The sequence below is a fragment of the Mustelus asterias genome, chromosome 7 (genome assembly GCF_964213995.1).
Source record: "Mustelus asterias chromosome 7, sMusAst1.hap1.1, whole genome shotgun sequence".
NCBI classification, from domain to species: domain Eukaryota; kingdom Metazoa; phylum Chordata; class Chondrichthyes; order Carcharhiniformes; family Triakidae; genus Mustelus; species Mustelus asterias.
The window spans coordinates 86,762,227-86,774,322 of record NC_135807.1 but is presented as its reverse complement, the minus strand read 5'-3'; the positions used below and the strand labels follow the sequence as shown (position 1 = coordinate 86,774,322).

The 12,096-nt window shown below is 40.7% G+C and overlaps 1 protein-coding gene across 2 annotated transcripts in view; it reads right to left on the bottom strand.

The window, feature by feature from the left end:
* Window positions 1-12,096, bottom strand: part of mib1 (MIB E3 ubiquitin protein ligase 1) — a 161,194-nt gene that overhangs the window by 139,099 nt on the left and 9,999 nt on the right. The gene's annotated exons all lie outside the window — the stretch shown is intronic.

Here is a 12,096-nt window from a genome sequence, read left to right as displayed (position 1 = left end):
GATGGTTTTATGATTAGGAGGGAGGGAATAGGAACAGGCCATCCAGCTCTCAAGCCTATTAATTCATTCAATTAGTTCGTGTTAGATCGCGACACCAGATATCCACCTTGATTTTGTAACCCTTAATACTCCAATCTAACAAAAATCTAATACTCAGTCCTGAAATTTTGACTTGACCTAACCCTAGCAGCAGCTTTTCCCAATGGGGACAGGAGGCGGAATGAGTATTCCAAATTTCCACTACATTCTGTGTAAAGAAGTGTTTCCAGACATCACCAACTAACAGCCCAGCTCTAATCTTAAACATATGTTCCCTTGTCCTAGACTTTGTTATGTACATCAAGGCAGCATTTGGCACAGTGTGTCATCAAGAGACACTAGGAAGACTAAAATCATTTGGAAGGGTCAGGGGGAGAACACTCCACTGGCTGAATCATGCCTAGCGATGGCCTAGTGGTATTATCACTGGACTATTAATCCAGAAACTCAGCTAATGTTCTGGGGACCCGGGTTCAAATCCTTCCAAGGCAGCTGGTGGAATTTGAATTCAATTTTTTAAAATCTGGAATTAAGAATCTATTGATGACCACAAAACCATTGTCGAAAAAACCCATCTGGTTCACCAATATTCTTTAGGAAAAGAAATCTGCCGTCCTTAATTGGTCTGGCCTATATGTGACTCCAGAGCCACAGCAATGTGGTTGACTCTCAACTGTCCTCAGGCAACAAGGGATGGGCAATAAATGCTGGTCAGCCAGTGACATCCATGTCCTGCAAATGAATATTAAAAAAGGAAAATTGTTGTGGTTGTTGAAGGTTAAATCATCTGAATTACTCAGGCCCAATCATCTCTAGCTGTTTCATCAATGATCTTCTCTCCATCATAAGGCGAGGATGTTCACTGATGAATGTTTATCATCATGTGCAACCCCTCAGCAGTTCTTGTCCATATGCAGCCAAATCTGGGCAACACTGAGGCTTGGGCTTACAGGTGGCAAGTAAGTTTTGCACCACACAAGTGCCAAGCAACGACCATCTCCAACAAGAGAAAATCCAGCAATCACCCCTTAAAATTCAATGGCATTACTCTCAGTGGATCACCCACCATCAACATCCGAGGGTTATCATGGCTCAGAAACTGAACTGGACTAGCCATATAAATACTATGGCTACAAGAGCAGGTCAAAGGCTGTAGATTCTGCAGCAAGTAACTCAACACCTGACTTCCCAAGCCTGTCCACCAGTTATAAAGGCACAAGTCAGCTCCAACAACACTCAAGAAGCTGGATACCATCCAGGACAAAGCAGCCTGCCCAAGTGGTATCCCATTCACTGCCTCCACCACTTATGCACAATGGCAGCAGTGTGCACCATCTACCATATGTACTGCAGCAAGCCGCCAAGGCTCTTTGGACAGCACCTTCTAAATCCGTAACCTCCAACACCAAGATGGACAAGGGCAGTGGATGCATGGGAACACCTCTACCTGATTTTTCCTTCCCCCCCAGCCATGCACCACCCTGACTTGGTATTATAATCGCCATTTCTTGGCTATCAAATTGCTGGAATCCCTCCCTAACGGCACTATGGGAGTATCGACACCACATGGAATTTAGAAGTTCAAGAAAGCAGCTCACCATTGCCTCCACAAGGGCAATTAGAGATAGGCAATAAATGTTGGTCTTGCCAGCAATGCCTACATCCCATGAAAATAATAAATAAAAAAGACACCACCAAATCCCAAAATCACCTGAACAATTCAATTAGATCACCTTTAACCATCAATATTCAAGGTAAGACAAGATCTCTTGTCCCCAATACCCCATGTACTCACAATTTAGCCCTTCTTGCTGCGATATCAATCTGGTGAATCTGTGCTACACTGCTACAAGACAAACATATCCTTCCTGAGATGCAGTTCCCAGAACTGAATGCAGCACTCCACAAAGGATCAAATATAGACAAAAAGTGCTGTAAATATCAGTAGTTCAGGCAGTATCTGGACAGAAACAAAGTTACCATTTTGAGTCGAAATGACACTTCATCACAATTGTTCTGATCCTCCACAGATGCTGTCTGGCCTGCTGAGTATTTCTAGCATTTTTGTCTTTATTTCAGATTTCTACATCAACGGGGACAAAGTAGAAAGGGTCGAGAGCTTCAAGTTTTTAGGTATCCAGATCACCAACAATCTGTCCTGATCCCCCCATGCCGACACTAGTTAAGAAAGCCCACCAGCGCCTCTATTTTCTCAGAAGACTACGGAAATTTGGTATGTCAGCCATGACTCTCACCAACTTTTACAAATGCACCATAGAAAGCATTCTTTCTGGTTGTATCACAGCTTGGTATGGCTCCTGCTCTGCCCAAGACCGCAAGGAACTACAAAAGGTCGTGAATGTAGCCCAATCCATCACGCAAACCAGCCTCCTATCCATTGACTCTGTCTACATTTCCTGCTGCCTCAGCAAAGCAGCCAGCATAACTAAGGACCCCACGCACCCCGGATATTCTCTCTTTCACCTTCTTCCGTCAGGAAAAAGATACAAAAGTCTGAGGCCGCGTACCAACCGACTCAAGAACAGCTTCCCTGCTGCTGTCAGACTTTTGAATGGACTTACCTTGAATTAAGTTGATCTTTCACTACACCCTAGCGATGATCGTAACACTACATTCTGCACTCTCTCGTTTCTTTCTCTATGAACGGTATATTTTGTCTGTGTAGCGCGCAAGAAACAATACTTTTCACTGTATGTTAATACATGCGACAATAATAAATCAAATCAAATCAGAATCTAACCAAATCTGTACAGCTGCAGCATAACTACTCCTTTCTTGCTCTCATCCGACTGAGACAAAGACAAACAATATAATCGTAATTTTTTGTGTCTGTTCAATAGCTTTTAATGATTTCCAAATTTGAACCCCTAAATGGTCCATGATCCAAAATTCCCAGCTGCTTGTTTAGAAAATAATGTCGTCTTAGGTCCAAAGTGGATGATCACACAGTTCAAACTGAACCCCATCTGCCACAGTTTTGTGCACTTGCTTAATCTATCAATCGACCTGTGCAATTTTGTACACTATTAACTGTGCCATCTAACTTAATGTTGTCAACAAACTTAGATGTTTGGTTCTCTATTCAGTCATGCAACTAATTTATAAATATAGTGAAAAGCTGTGACCTAAGAACAGAACACTAAGGGCCACCACATCACACCTGCCAATGTGAGAACATCCCCATTTATTATCCCTACTTTGTGTCTCCTACCTCCGAGTTAATTTTCTATCCAAACCAATCGGTTGCCTGCAATTCTATGAGCTTTGATTTTTGTGAAGTCGCTTTTGCAGAACTTGCTCAAACATCTTCTGGAGGGCCACATAAGTAACATCCATCGACAATTCCTTGTCTACATTAATTACATACTCACAGAAAAATCAGATCTTATAGAATCCCTATAGTGCAAAAGGAGGATTTAGTCCATCGAGTCTGCACCGACCACAATCCCACCCAGGCCCTAATAACATAATCCCACATATTTACCCTGCTAAACCCCTGACACTAGGGTCAATTTAGCATGGCCAACCAACCTAACCCGCACATCTTTGATCTGTGGAAGGAAACCGGAGCACCCGGAGGAAACCAACACATATACGGGCAGACTCCATACAGTCAGTGATCCAAACCGGGAATCGAACCCGGGTCCCTGGTGCTGAGGCAGCAGTGCCAACCACTGTGCCACCGTCTGTTGGACATCACTTGCCCCTTTCAAATCCATGTTGGGTTTTTTTCTGATCAGCTCATATTTGTCGAATGCTCAGTCATTCTGTCCCAAATAAAAAGATTTGAGTAACTTCCCCACAACTGGCTCTAGTCAAATAGGCCTATAAATTTACTAGTTTATCTCTGTTGCCATTTTTAAATTGTGGTGTCTGGACTCAAACAGATCTGTCACTTACTGTCAGCTTTGTTCTCTCAGTCTGAGGATGGAATGGAGATTAAACAGAAAGAACTAAGGGGAAAATCAGCCCTCAGGATTTCTTATCCAAGTTGTTATCCAGTCCCATCCACAAATCAGTGAGAACCAGAATGGTAAATTATGTATGCCAGTACATGCTTGATCCAGACTCTCTTCCGCGTTAGAAATTTAGCACACAAAAAAAACATTGCAAGTAGAAAAAGGACAGATTTATCATGTTTGCCATTACATCAAACTAGGCATTCGTCAATTGCGCACAATCCAATGAAACTTTAAAATGTGGTGATAATGAACTGGACTTGTTTCCACTGCACAAAGATTGTCCAGTCTTCATTTCAGCACAAGAGATTGGATACTAATTGAATAATGCTAAAGAGTAGTTGGAGATTTGAAGAGACTGGGAGGATGGGAGAACATACATTTCCACTTTCAACTCGATTACATTTAGTTTGCATAACAAAAACAAAACAAACAGCTCCTCGCTAAATTTAGATTCTTCCCTGCTTCCGGACACAAAGGAATGAATTCCTGGTCCTGAGATTAGCATGGCTCTTTGCTTTTAAATACTGTTACTAGTTCTCTAGCAGGATAAAAGGACAGCATCAATTGTATTTTGATGTGCAGTAGGATTGACATTCTGATCATAAAGGATTCTCAATCAGCTCATGCTGATGGTGGGTGTAGGAAGCTAACAAAATCATCCAAGGAGACATTTTCAGCTGAGACACAATGCTGCAAGTCTCAAAATTGCTAACTCACATTGAATGCAACTAAAAATGAGCAAAGAATGATTTATATTAAAAAAACGCGTTTTACGGGGTAAAGGAGAACTTTACATTGATGTCTCCTGTAATGTCACAACAATGAACATTTTTAAAAAGGCCCTTAATATTTACAGAATTGAAAGTCTAATTAGTAACTACAGTTATAAACAGAACTTTGGGAAAATATATCATAAGATTGAGTAATGGAGAATGTGATGTTAGGTCAATAATCTGGACTTTTCAATTAATTACATGTGGGGATAGAATGGTAGAAAAATTTCACATGGTTATCTTACAAATTTAATCTGCAGTTATTGACTTTGCTGAAGAAATCAATAAATACGACATGACAATGCAAACTAAACTTATAATTTGAAAGTGGAAGGCTCGATATGCTACCTGGCCTGATCTCATTCAATGTTTAACTTTGAGTCCTATGACTCATTGGCAATTGAAACTCTTGCACTGACTGAGAGTTATTTGACATGACAAGCCTTACACAGTCTTCATTTCTTCAGATCATAAGCCAAACATGAAATTGAATACATCTGTAGCAAATTAAAAGAGATCCAGATGTTCGAATGGAAAAAAACAGAGCTATACCATATCCACTGTTGCAAATGTAATGTATTAACTTCAATTATAATCAGGTTCCACGTCATGTCGGACAGCATCTGTGGGAAGAGACTGGAGCCAACGTTTGGAGTCTAGATGATCCTTCTTCAGAGCCAGCTCTGATGAAGGGTCATCTGGACTCAAAACGTTGGCTCCATTCTCTCCCCACAGATGCTGTCTGACCTGCTGAGATTTTCCAGCATTTTCTGTTTTTGTTTCAGATTCCAGCATCTGCAGTGTTTTGCTTTCATCCATGTCATGACCCCCCATTGCTGAATAACATCATGAAAGTTCAAGGCTATAGGCAACTTCCAAACCATGTTGCAGCACAAGTTACTTTGAGGTATGACATAATAGAGATCTTCAGAATGTACAAGAACAAAGACCACCGCAGTCCATTTGAACAAGAAAAACTCATACCTGAACTAGTAAATTCAGAAGAATTGCGAACTTCAATCGCTTGTAGCCAGTCTTCTATTTTGACTTTGTTCCCCCAACTATCTATTTTAATAAATCAAGAGTTTTACAGCACAGCAAGAGGCCCTTTGGCCCATCGTGTCAGCGCCAATGGAATAAGAACAAGATCCATGGGGAATCACTGATTGATCTCTGTGTGGGGCATGTTGAGTACGAGTTCCCCTGGTAAAGGGCAATGGCCCGCCAAGCCGGAACTCATTACCTGAGTCTTTTATAAGGCAACAGTCCCAGGCAGGGATAGTGTGTTTACGCCACAGTAGTAGTTTTACTTTGCATTGTATGATAAATTATGTTCCTTTCCAGTCAGGCATCCTAACTCATCACAAAGATAGAAGTGGGGAATGAATGCTGTAAGAGCAATTGCTGAGTTCAAAATTACATCACCAGGACAGCTGAAGTTAATGATTATATGAAATCTAATGACGTTAAATTAACTCTACTCCTAAAGAACATAAGAACATAAGAAAAAGGAGCAGGAGTAGGCCATCTAGCCCCTCGAGCCTGCCCCGCCATTCAATAAGATCATGGCTGATCTGAAGTGGATCAGTTCCACTTACCCGCCTGATCCCCATAACCCCTAATTCCCTTACTGATCAGGAATCCATCTATCCGTGATTTAAACATATTCAACAAGGTAGCCTCCACCACTTCAGTGGGCAGAGAATTTCAGAGATTCACCACCCTCTGAGAGAAGAAGTTCCTCCTCAACTCTGTCCTAAACTGACCCCCCTTTATTTTGAGGCTGTGCCCTCTAGTTCTAGCTTCCTTTCTAAGTGGAAAGAATCTCTCCACCTCTACCCTATCCAGCCCCTTCATTATCTTATAGGTCTCTATAAGATCCCCCCTCAGCCTTCTAAATTCCAACGAGTACAAACCCAATCTGCTCAGTCTCTCCTCATAATCAACACCCCTCATCTCTGGTATCAACCTGATGAACCTTCTCTGCACTCCCTCCAAGGCCAATATATCCTTCCGCAAATAAGGGGACCAATACTGCACACAGTATTCCAGCTGCGGCCTCACCAATGCCCTGTACAGATGCAGCAAGACATCTCTGCTTTTATATTCTATCCCCGTTGCAATATAGGCCAACTTCCCATTTGCCTTCTTGATCACCTGTTGCACCTGCAGACTGGGTTTTTGCGTCTCATGCACAAGGACCCCCAGGTCCCTCTGCACAGTAGCATGTTGTAATTATTTTCCATTTAGATAATAATCCAATTTGCTATTATTTCCTCCAAAGTGAATAACCTCGCATTTGTCAACGTTATACTCCATCTGCCAGATCCTCGCCCACTCATTCAGCCTGTCCAAATCTCTCTGCAGACCTTCTACGCCCTCCACACGATTCACTTTTCCACTTATCTTTGTGTCGTCTGCAAACTTTGTTACCCTACACTCAGTCCCCTCCTCCAGATTGTCTATATAAATGGTAAATAGTTGAGGCCCCAGTACCGATCCCTGCGGCACGCCACTAGTTACCATCTGCCAACCAGAAAAGCACCCATTTATTCCGACTCTCTGCTTCCTGTCGGATAGCCAATCTGGAAAATGTAGACTCAAATACTCCTCCTCTAGCTCCCCAACGTCCTCATCAACACTCATTCTTTTTTAAAAATTAGCTATACAATGATAAAGTTTTTTTCCCTGCAGCACCATCGACCAGCCATGGATATGAAAACACAAGACAAAAGAAGCTCTCAAGCCTATGATAATTTGGTTTTATGACCAATTGCTGGGAGGTGTGAAAGAGTAATCCTGGACCAACTTTTCAATTTCCTTTCTTGCCAGATACCAACTGGGCTCAAAGCAATTGCTTTGCATTGCATCACTGCGGCATCAGCAGTTCACCAAAGTTAGCATAAAGCAACTTCCACCATTCCCGTTGCACACTATAGAATCTGGATCGCCAATGTACTGCATCATCTAGGCTATAAAATCAGCACCATGAAATTCTCTCCAAAGACGCTCCATATTGTAAATGTTGTCTCTAATTGAAGGTGTGGTACCCAGTGATTGCCCCATTTACACTTGGTTGCCATCAAGCTCATTGATAATTGCAAGCTGTCTGCAGCACCAGATTATTTTCAACAGCTAAGCAATGCACACTGTAACCATACTAGATGTTAAAAGCTACAAGTTTACTCTTGATCTGAAGTTGCTTAACTTAAATTCAGATTTTTTTTTAAATTGCATTAAATTCTGACTTTGCTATGATTTAATAAATTGGATAATTCAATTTTTAGTACATAAGCAATTAATTGTCAGTTTTGTCTTTTACTTAGACCAGCAACTAACTGTGTAAGGTGTTTTCTGCAGTCTTACAAAAGAAATATAGTTGAAAGAACTGCTGTGAATGATCAGATGCTGGCCAAATGTACATTCCAGCATTTGAGCCTATTCCTATAAAATACTTAAGGATGCCAAATTCCAAAGTGGACTTCAAATTTGTGTTGAAGAAAATATATCCAAAGGCTGCCAGGATCAGATCTCTTTCTAAGTTGCATGATTAATAGTTAAAAAATACCACAAAAGACAGAGAAATCTTGTTGGAACCTGTGCAAACAGACTGCATTTGTAGCTTGCATACCTCTAAGAAAAGGTATTTCAAATACAAAGTGACATGCACTTAGTGCAACAGATGTCTTACAAAAAGAGCTTCCGGTTTGTCCCTGAAGTTTGTTCTAAACTACAGAACAGTTCACAAAGATGGAATGAAGCATGAAGGGTTTTACAGCTAAATAACAGAACAATTCAATGCTGATGTTTTTACCATTGTTGCACCTAGATTTTTTCTATGCTGAAGTTAATCATTTGGCTCACTTACCAGGCAGGTGTAACAAGTACTGAAAGCACACTTTTTGATTTGATTAGTTAAGTGTCCATTGTGGGGCAAAACACTAACATACACCAAACCAATTTGTCTGCTTGAGAGAGTAAATGCTCTCCTCGGAAGAAAATAGATCCCAATGGCAGGAAGATGGGTCAACATTTGATAAGATCAGCATGATTTTTCAAAATGGTGGAATAGGCTTGAGGGGCTATATGATGGACTCCTACTATGTTCCACTCAGCTACAATCAAAAATATACCCTTCTGGGAAATTGTGGACAATTCCACTTTAAAGACAATGCACTGAAGCACAAGCAAAACCCGTACCTTTCAATTAAGTGATCCCCAACTGGTTTACTGGCAAAACTATTGTTTGAAGTTACAATACTTAAATAGATCCTCTAACACCTCAATGGTTCACTGCATTCCCTGTTGAGTTTTACTGAGCAGGAGGTCCCAGGTTCATTCTCTTCTGCTGTGCCAAGTTGGCTGGAAAGGCAGTGGAAACAACACACTGTTTCCAGTGTCACTGGGTCGGTGAGCAGAAGATCTTATTTTAAAATCAGCCAGAATTTCCACTCATGAATTTGCCAGAATGTGAAGACTGATGAGCATAGGATTGGGATGTTCCACAACATTCACTGTCTCAATCTGCATACAAGGAACACTCATTTGGGCAAACTACTCAATAATAGCTGATCTCTTTGGAACATGGTTCAGGACTTCAAAATAAATTGGAAGATTGGAGAACGAAACTTTTATTTCTGAAAACCCTCATCATTAGTCCAATGAATTTCATACTTGAACCATTAATTACAAATTAAAAATAAATTAATCCCACCAAAGAATAAGCATTTTAAAACACTACTCATCTGCACTTGCTCATCAGTTGTGTGAATAGATTGAGTGGAAATTTGAGGGGAAAAACTTTTTGAAACATACAATTTTGGATGCAATTCTCACCCATATTATGAATTGCCTGAAGTAGAAACTGCAACCCAATGAGTTTACTTTCTGTCTCTCCAAGTACAAAGGTACTAATTTCAGTTGCGAGAATACATGCTAATCTTAATAGGTTTGCCATAAAAGGTTAAATGCTGAATTCTACCACACTGTCCCTGCTGAAAACCCAACTCGGGTTGCATCACTTTCTACAGAATTGGAAATACCCATGATAGCACGTGATATAAATAACATTAATCTACCCTCTTTACCAAAATGTGATGTTTCTGAAGGTTGACCCCAGGTATAGGCTCCCAGGAAATTCCCAGTAAACAAGAAATATGTAGAACAAAGAAGAGTACAGCACAGGAACAGGCCCTTCGGCCCTTCAAGCCTGCGCTGTTATTAAGTTACTAAGACAGACGACCCAAAACTAGGCCAGAGAAAAGAAAGTCTGCACTTTTTCAATCACAGGATGTCTCAAAGTGCTTTACAGCTAATTAATTGTTTTGAAGTGTAGTCACGTCTCTCATGTAGGAAAAGTGGCAGCCAGTTTGCACACAGCAAACTCTCACAAACAGCTATGACCAGACAATCTGTTTTGTGATGTTGACTCATGGATAACTCTTGGCCAGGATACTGAAGTAACTCCTCAGCTCTTCTTTGAAATTGGTCTATGGCATCTTTTACATCCATCTAAGCCTGGCATTAACATCTCAAAACAGAGCAGCAGACCCTCTGTCCTGCGTTGAAATGTCAGCCTCTGAAGTTGGACTTCAATTCATAACCTTCTGCCTCAGGTGAGGTGTTACAAAATGTGCTATAGGTAAGGTTTAAGGAGTGTTGTGAAGGAGAAGTGAGGTACAAAGGCCGACTTGCAATGAAACACCTTGTATGTCAGCACAGGGCTTTGACCAATGGAGGGTCCTATGCTGGCTGGTGTCAGTGAGGAAACCAGAGTCTGAGAGTTCTGAATTTGCTGATCTCAAACTCTGACTGCCAGACTCCAAGTGCCTGATCCAAATGGCTGTAGCAAGACTGGCAAAGTTTCATTAAAGCAAAAGGATCAAAGCTTCTGCCAACGGTAGTTATGCTAATCTCAGGTAGACCTTGGTCCCCTCATCTCACATGCAGAGAAATGAATCTAAAAGATCAGTGCTGCTCAAGGCTGTTAAAGCACAATATGTTTCTTTTCACAAATTTGAATGAGGACACAGCGAGGTACATATAAATATGCAATAGTGCCATATCTTCTGATGAGATGAAGAGTCTATCAAGTTACTATGACATATGGTATTTTTGATGAAGTAGTTAGAGTTGACTCAAATTATCAAATAAGAGTTAAAAGGTTTGTTCATGTCTCAACGCTTTATATTATTTGGTGGCTTAAATCTCACAACCCACTTCCTTTTAGACTTCTACCCCTATGATGAGTGCAGATGCCAGAGATAAACGTTTGACTGCTCCAGATGTCAAGATAGTAGCTCAAGAAAGGTACATTTCAAGCCTGTATAAATAAGCACAACCCGGTTATAAGCAAGCATACTCTTTGTGGTGGTTATGACAGCATTCACCTTCACAACACCTCTGAAACAGAAAGCAACTTCAGCAGCCCGCACATGCGCAGAGTAACACGTAAATGCAGAAGGTGCTGTCAGCGATCCCTGGAATGCAATCAGTACGAAATCTTTAAATTGAATTTACACTCTGATGCCATTATGCACACTGTAGAAATATTTGAAAAAGTTACACGCAGTTGAATGATGTATATCTGGGTTTTTTAAAAACGGCTTACTGAGCTCATAATTACTGTTAAACACTCACTGGCACAGAAAGGCTCATTTTAAATGTCAAATTTGTCCACTATGATAAAAAAAAAATCCACTAGTTTTTAACTTTATCTTAATTCAATCATTCATTTCATTGTCTGAAATTTAAAATGAAAAAAAAATATAATCAGTACTTTAACCTCCGATCCAAAAGCATAATATTGCAGGTGCAGGAAATCGGAAATAAAAACAGAAAATGCTGAAAATATCCAGCAGGTCAGACAGTAGCTCTGGAGATGGAGCAGTTAATGTTCGAGATTGATGACTTCTTATCAACTTGAAACATGAACTCGGTTCTCTTTGCCCACAGCTGCTGCCGTAACTGCTGATTACTTCCAGCATTTTCTGTTTTTATTTCTTTTAAACTCCTGGTTTGCTGTCTGTGAGAATATGCCAATGTGATTGGCTGCATAATCTTTTTGCTGATATCACTGGTGCTGGCAAACTAGGAGATCCCCTTGACTAGATGCAAAATTAAATCACCACCAAAAAAGGGAATCCACAACATCAATCGTACGTCAGTGACAGCTGTTGCTTCGTGGCGGATCACAAAATTGGGACCTACTTGTTGAGAATATGTACTGAAGCTAACCCTAACAACTTCCTTTTTTTTAAAAAAAGAAAACTTGGATTTGAAAATTTTAAGTTAATATTGGA